This window comes from Gossypium arboreum, chromosome 9, assembly GCF_025698485.1.
Source record: "Gossypium arboreum isolate Shixiya-1 chromosome 9, ASM2569848v2, whole genome shotgun sequence".
Taxonomy (NCBI): Eukaryota; Viridiplantae; Streptophyta; class Magnoliopsida; order Malvales; family Malvaceae; genus Gossypium; species Gossypium arboreum.
The window spans coordinates 74,123,131-74,131,669 of NC_069078.1; positions in this window are offsets into that span (position 1 = coordinate 74,123,131).

Consider the following 8,539-nt stretch of genomic DNA (forward strand, 5'->3'; position numbering starts at 1 on the left):
CTTATAAAGCAAAAGAATTGAGCAAAGAAAAGAAACAAGTTGAGAGGGAAGCTCGAATTTTTAGTAAAAGACCAATGGGAAAATCCCAGTTTTCTGCTTCAAAGAAATTGAAGAATTATCAGGATCGTTTTACCTCAGCCACTGGGTATTTGGGCAGAGAGCGAGGTTTTCAACGCACTAATCCAAGACCTTCTACTCCATCAGTGACCAGTGTTGGCAGTGTTGACACTCCTAAGCCGAGATGCCAGTACTGTAATAAAGCTCATTTTGGTGAATGTCGATTAAAGAGTGGGGATTGTTACCGATGTGGTTCTTTTGACCATTTCCTCAGAGATTGTCCAGAAAGAGGTGAAAAAGAAGCTGAATAGGTATTAAAGCCGAGTAATCCAGTTTCGAGAGGTAGACCACCTCGACCATCTGGTAATGTCAGTGGTAGCCGAGGAGCTACGAAAGATATTGCAGGCAGGTATGAAGCACGAGCACCTGCTAGGACATATGCCATCTGTGCCAGAGAAGATGTCTCAACACCTGATATTATTACTGGTACATTTTCTTTACTTGATACTAATATTACTGCATTGATTGATCTTGGTTCTACGCATTCATATATATGTGTTAAACTTGCAATTGTTAAAAATTTATCTGTTAAACCTACTAAACTGGTTGTTAAAGTCTCGAACCCCCTGGGCCAGTCTGTGTTGGTGGATAAAATTTGTAAAAAATTGTCCACTGATGGTAAGAGGTTATTGTTTCCCAGCTGATTTGATGTTACTGCCATTTGATGAATTTGACGTGATATTGGGCATGGATTGGTTAACCCAGCATGATGCGGTAGTAAATTGTAGACAAAAATATATATTGTGCTAAAATGTCAGAATGGTGAGTTGCTCCGAGTTAAATCTGATTAGACAGAGGGGTAATCTGATATGATTTCAGTAATGGCAGCACAGAGGTATGTCAAAAAGGGGTATGATGCTTACTTGACTTATGTACTCGACACTAAAGTATCTGAGTCAAAAATACAGGCAATTCCAGTGGTATGTGAATTTTCCGATGTGTTTTCAGAGGAATTACCAGGATTGCCACCAGAAAGAGAAGTGGAATTTCTATAGATTTGATTCCGGGAACTATTCCGATTTCTATAGCTCCGTACCGGATGGCTCTTATAGAATTAAAAGAGTTAAAGACACAGTTGCAAGAGCTTGTTGATAGGGGTTTTATTCGACCGAGTCATTCACCTTGGGGTGCTCCGGTTCTATTTGTGAAAAAAAAAAGACGGGTCTTTGAGATTGTATATCGACTAGCGGCAGCTTAATAAAGTAACCATAAAGAATAAGTACCCGTTACCCCGGATTGATAATTTATTTAATCAGCTGAAAGGTGCTACTGTGTTTTTAAAGATTGATCTTCGATTGGGTTATTATCAGTTACGGGTAAAGGAGTCAGATGTGCCAAAAACAGCCTTTAGAACCAGGTATTTCTGGTTATGCCGTTTGGGCTACCTAATGCACCTGCAGTATTTATGGATTTGATGAACTGGATATTCAGACCGTACTTAGATAGATTTGTAGTAGTATTCATTGATGATATTTTGGTTTATTCTCGGGATGAAGAAGAACATGCAGAACATTTGAGAATTGTGTTGCAAATTCTGCGAGAGAAGTAGTTATATGCTAAATTCAGTACATGTGAATTTTGGCTCCGAGAAGTGGGTTTTCTTGGACACATTGTATCTGCCGAAGGCATCAAGGTAAATCCAAGTAAAATCTCAGCTATTGTCAATTGGAATCCACCAAAGAATGTATCTACAGTTAGAAGTTTCTTGGGTTTAGCTGGTTATTATCGGAGATTTGTACAGGGATTCTCTATGATAGCTTCTCCGATGACTCGATTATTGCAGAAAGATGTAAAGTTTGAGTGGACTGATGAATGTAAGTAGAGTTTCAACCGATTGAAAGATCTACTAACGAAAGCACCTGTATTAGTGCAGCCTGAACCGGGTAAGGAATTTGTTATTTATAGTGATGCCTCATTAAATGGTTTAGGTTGTGTCTTAATGCAAGCAGGGGCGAAGGCAGAAATAAATTTTTGGGGGGGCCGAAGGAAATTTTAATTTTTTATAGTCTATATATGTATAATTTTTAAAGGATTAAATTGAATTTTTATAATTTTAGGGGGGCCAAAGTGTAATTTTACCTTTACTAATTTAAAATTTTAAAAAAATCTAAAGGGCCTAAATGAAAATTTCCCATTTTAGGGGGGGCTGGGGCCCATACCTGCCCCCCCTGGTTTCGCCCCTGAATGCAAGAAGGTAAAGTAATAGCCTATGCTTCAAGACAACTTAAACTACATGAAAGAAATTACCTAGTACATGATCTTGAATTAGCTGCTATTGTATTTGCACTGAAGATATGGCGGCATTACTTGTACGGTGAGAAATGTCATAATTATACTGATCATAAAAGCTTGAAATATTTGATAACACGGAAAGATTTGAATTTGAGACAGCACAGGTGGCTTGAACTGATAAAGGACTATGATTTAATTATTGATTACCATCCGGGTAAGGCTAATGTTGTAGCTGATGCTTTGAGCCGGAAATCTCTGTTTGCTTTACGAGCTATGGATATCTGGTTATTATTGACTGATGATGGTTCAATCTTAGCAGTATTAAGAGCTAAACCGACATTTTTACAGCAAATATGTGAAGCTTAGAAGAATGATGAGAAGTTACAAGTTAAATGGGCACAGTGTGAGTCAGGTAATGATTCTGAATTTCAGATTGGTTCTGATGGTTGTTTATTATTCAGAGGTAGGGTATGTGTACCTCAGAATTCAGAGCTCATACAGAAGATTCTACGCAAGGCTCATAGCGGTACTATGTTTGTACATCCGGGGAGTAATAAAATGTATAATGATCTGAAAAAGATGTACTGGTGGTCGGGAATGAAACGTGATATCTCTGAGTTTGTATCAAGGTGTTTAATATGTCAGCAAGTTAAAGCTGAACATCAGGTACCTTCGGGGTTACTTCAGCCAATTACTATACCAGAATGGAAATGGGAAAGAATCACTATGGATTTTGTATCCGGGTTTTCTTTGTCTCTGAGAAAAAAAGATGCTATTTGGGTGATTGTTGACCGATTGACAAAGTCAGCTCACTTTATTCCAGTACGTATGGATTATTCTTTAGATAAACTAGCTGAACTATACATATCTGAGATCGTCAGGCTACATGGAGTGCCTGTCTCCATTATATCAGATAGAGATCCCCGATTTACGTCTCGTTTCTGGGAAAAATTGCAAGAAGCCTTGGGTACTCGGTTGTATTTCAAAGATCGCATTTCATCCTCGTGACGGATGGACAATCTGGCGTGTAATTCAAGTATTGGAAGATATGCTCCGATGTTGTATACTAGAGTTTGAAGGTAATTGGGAGAGGTATCTACCTTTGATTGAATTTGCTTACAATAATAGTTATCAGTCGAGTATTAAAATGGCTCCGTATGAAGCTTTGTATGGTAGAAAATGTAGAACACCGTTATATTGGACATAGCTCAGTGAAAGGAAGATACATGGGGTTGATTTGATCCGGGAAACAGAAGAAAAAGTAAAGGTTATTCGAGATAGTCTAAAAGCAGCTTCCAATCGTCAAACATCATATGCCGACCTTAAACGAAAAGAGATTGAATTTCAAGTCAGTGACAAGGTATTCCTGAAAGTGTCTCCTTGGAAGAAAGTCCTCTGATTCGGTCGAAAGGGTAAACTGAGTCTAAGATTTATCGGGCCATATGAAATCATAGAAAGAATTGGACCGGTCGCTTATTGATTGGCATTACCACCGGAACTTGATAGAATCCATAATGTTTTTCATGTATCTATGTTACGACGATATCGATCAGATCCTTCACATGTTATTTCTCTGACAGAAGTGGAGATTCAACCGGATATAACTTACAGTGAAGAACCGGTCAAGATATTGGCACGGGAGACAAAAGAGCTTAGAAATAAAAATATAAATTTGGTGAAAGTATTGTGGCAAAAGCACGGGATTGAGGAAGCGACATGGGAACCGGAAGAGGCAATGAGGAAACAATACCCAAATCTCTTTACTGGTAAGATTTTCGAGGACGAAAATCCTTAAAGGGGTGAGAGTTGTAATGGCCTAAATTCAAAGTTATCGGAACAATGGTTTCGTAATCACAAATCCGATTTAAAGAGAAATTTATTTCAATATTTTTGCATGAAAATTGATATGATAGGAAAATCGTATGAAAATATTGATAGAAAAATTTTACCGATTTAGTGGTTAGTTAGAAAAAGAAATTATTGAAGAAATTGGGTGAAATCAAGGTATCGGGACCTCTATCTCGTAAAAACGAGTCAAAAATAATTTTATAAATATTTACAAAATGTTAGTAATGTGGTATTAAAATTTCGTTAGGAAATTTTAATGTTTGGGTAGTCAATTAAATGAAAAGGACTAAATTGTAATAGGTGTAAAAGTTCCTAGAATGATTAAATAGCTTAAGAGTCTAATGAGAAAGGATTTAAAAGGCAATTAGACCTAAAATTTATTATGGCTGGACGGAAAGGGCATGAAATCAGCAGGAAAATTGATAAATTAAGGGTAAAATTGGAATATTGCAAAATTAACTAAATAAAGCTAGGACTAAATAGGAAATATCTAGATTTCTCTTCATTTCTCTTCAATTCCAGCAGCTAAAAACGCCATAGGAGGGTTCTCTAAGCTGGTATTTCATAATTTTTGCACCAAGTGAGTTAATCCTTGCCTTTTTCTTGTAATTTTTGTGTTTCTAAGACTTTTACAACTAGGTCCTACTATTAAATTCATTAGTTTTTGATTTCATGGATGAAATTGAAAGTCACCATGGTTGAGTGCTGTAATTTTATGATGAAATAGAATGAAATTAAAGCTTTAATTTGTTTATGAGATGATTTTATTAGGTAATTTCAATAGAAATTGATTTTTAGGACTTAATTATGAAAATGCTTGGAATTAAAGTCTATTGCTGAAATTCTAATTCCTAAAGGTTTTAAACTAGTTTAAAGTGATAGAATAAAATGTTAATTAAGAAAAATCAGCTCAATTGAGAGGCTAATTGAGTAGGGACGAAATTATCATTTATTAAAAGCTTAGGGGAAAAATGGTAATAAACAGTTTGCACAAAAGCAGTTTGGACAGCAGCAGTAGACAAACTTTGAAAAATCACCATAAATTTTAGAAATCGAATTAGAAGATGAACAAAATATTTAATTAAAGCTTATTGAGTCTAATTCCTCATAGAGAAATAGTGTAAGCAATGGATTTGTAAATTTTGAGATATAATAAATTTTGTGAGACAAGGTCAGAATGAATTCAGGTTCCCTTGTTCTGACTTTGAAAAATCATACAAAATTTAATAAAAATAATTAGGGTCTTAAATTTATATTTCTAGAATCCTGAATGAGTCTATTTATAAGAGAAACAAACGAGAACATCATTTGAATCCTGTATGAAGAGATAATTATTTTTAGTGAAGAAGGGTCAGAACTGTCAGACAGCAGAATAGGGGTGACTTTAAAGAATAAACTGTACTTATTGGCTAAACCAAAAATTCTAAAAATTTTATGGTAAGAAGATATATGAGTCTAGTTTCAGTTAAAATTAATGGATCTTAGTTTGGAGTTCCGTAGCTCAATTTATAAATAATTTAGTAACTATGACTCAAATAGACAACTTTGAATAAACTATAAATAATAATAATGAAATTATAGAAATTGTTGCATATGAACATGAAATGTATTAAATTGATAATTAAATTTATTTATTTAGATCCAGAAGATTCAAATACGAAGTTAGATCGAGGAAAGGAAAAAGTTCAGGATTAGTAGATATTTGTACACGAACAAGTATCAAGGTAAGTTCGTGTAACTTGAATTATATTCTTAAATTGCTTGAGATTGTATGTTATTAATGTGAATATGATTTGAATGTTCATTGTGTGAAAGTTAATGAAACATTGATATATTTAATAAAATGAGAAGAAATCCCGTTTGAATGAAAGGAAAATTCGATGGATCTCTGAAAAGGAATTGGCAGTAAAAAGGATCTAGCCCGGACGGGTGATCCTATCCTGACATAGCCCTCCCGAAAAATATGTGTAAAATGGATTTAGCCCGGACCAATAATCTGAATTAGGGTCTGAATTTAGCCTGGACTGGTAATTCAGATCCAAGCTCATTAGAGTAATTGTCGTTGCATGGGATTTAGCCTGGACTGGTAATCCCGACAATACTCTATGAGTTTATATTACAGGGGATTTAGCCTGGACTAGTAATCCCGCTGTAAGGATGAGGTTCGCGGGAGTGTGCTCTCTGAAATGGAAATGTGCGCACATGAATATGAATTGACGGACCCGGAATTGTACACTAAAAGTGTACCTCTGAAAATTCATCGAAATTTCGATAAATTCAACGGGATATATGGAAAAATAACAAGGAAATGGAAATTATGATATTGATGAGCTCATCAATCATGGTATATATTATTGGTACGTGGAAATTATTGTACTAACTTGAATGTTGAGTTTGTGCATGTTAGGGTAATAATGCATTGAATGGATGTATGAATGTTTATTGTATTGTATTGAAAATATTAGGTAAGTAAATTCTTGTTACATGAGCTTACTAAGCACAAAGTGCTTACCCCATTTCCTTTTTCCCTGTTTTGTAGTGTTAAGAGCTGGAAGGCCGGATTTGGTTGGAGACACATCACACTTTCAACCTTAGCATTTCGCTATATAAAGAAACTTTATTTTGGAAATCAATGGCACGTATAAGCTAATAAAGTAAATGTTAACGTGAATTGAATGTAAAGTTAGCCATTAGTATGGTTAACAAACCTGGTTTTGGGTATGTGATTACGTTATTTTATAAATATGCATGAATTTATCTTGAAAATATGTTGAATTGGATTGGTTGATGTGGATTGTTTTGGTTTAAAATTTCAGGAAGGTTAGATATCTATAAAGGGTTATATTGAGTTAAAAAATTTAATTCAGAACTCCGTAATACTGCACCTATTCGACAATGAATACAGGTAGGGGTATTACATGTGTAAACCCCAAAATCTAAATTTTCTTGTGAGAACGTTAAAATATTTTCCACTAGCTGCTCCATGGACTTTTTCAACGACACCCTTTGAGAATCGAAGTTCTTGAAGCGAGTGTTACTGCAATGAAGAAATTTGTTCTGCTTGGTGAGATTGTTTTTTCTCTTCATTTTGTTTTCTTTTCCTGAGCCAAACAATCCCTCTTGAATTGAGACCAAGGGACTGTTTAGTGGGAGAATCACTGCTCCAGTTGGTCTCAATTTTATTTCTAAAAAATTAACCGCTGAATGCTTGTCGGAGTCTAGATGACCCACTACCACCGCCACTGCTTTGGGTTCCTCTCCTTTCGAAATCACAGCAGGAGGAAGAAGAGTCAATAACTCACCTTCCTTTTTAGGGTAAATCTCGACTGTGGATGTGCTGGTTGATGCTCCCTCTATTAAGTTTCGGCTGTAGTTTCCAATAGTAGTAAAGTTTGGTTGGGCCACTCCTGTCAGGCCGATTTGCTCCATCTGATCACGGGCCACTGAATCATCAAGGTCCAAGCCTGTATTTAGTCCTTTTAAAAATTGTGAGTAATCTTTAGAGTGACTTTTTACCATACCTGGTCTCAGTCCTGGCCCATTATTACTTTTATTAGACAAGCCAGATCCACTATTAGAACCCACATCTAGATTTCTGCCTGTGTTAACCTTAATTCCCATTAAGTTAGCCTGCCTGTTGTGATTGACCCTAAATTTCTTTCCTGCTGAATCTGATTAATGATTTCTTTCCTTGTAGAGCTCCGAACATCAACAGAATCTTCAACAGTAATTTCTTTATTGAGATTCCTATTATTTAATTCATTAAAACGGGAAACTTTTTTATCTTTCTCATGGAATCTTGGAAAATTTAGATCGTTTTCCCTTACTTTGCGCCTTGATTACCTTTCCATCATCATTCAAGGCCCGTAATTCTCGTCTCTCTTCTTTGATTCTTCCTTGACCAAATTTGAATTCTCTGATTTCGTTTCAGGCGATTTATTGTCCTTCTCAATCGATGGACCAGCAATTCTCAAGGGACAAATATTGTCCACATAGCCATATCTCCCACAATGGAAGCAAATAGTAGATAGTGATTCGTACTCCACCTTCTGCGATCGACCATTGATCAGAATTTGAGAAACCAATGGTTTGTCTAAATTGACATAGATCGCCATTCTTGCAAAACGACCTATTGTCCTACTATAAGTATTCAAATCTAATTTGACCACTTTCCCAACCAACATTCCAATTTCTATAATGATTTTATGATTATACAAATAACTAGGAAGAGTAGGGAATCTGATCCACGCCATGAATATGCTTGGGTATACCTGAGCAGGGTCAAAAGCCAGCGTCCAAGGCTGAACTGTCAGGCACTAACCGAAAATGGTCCATAGCCCTT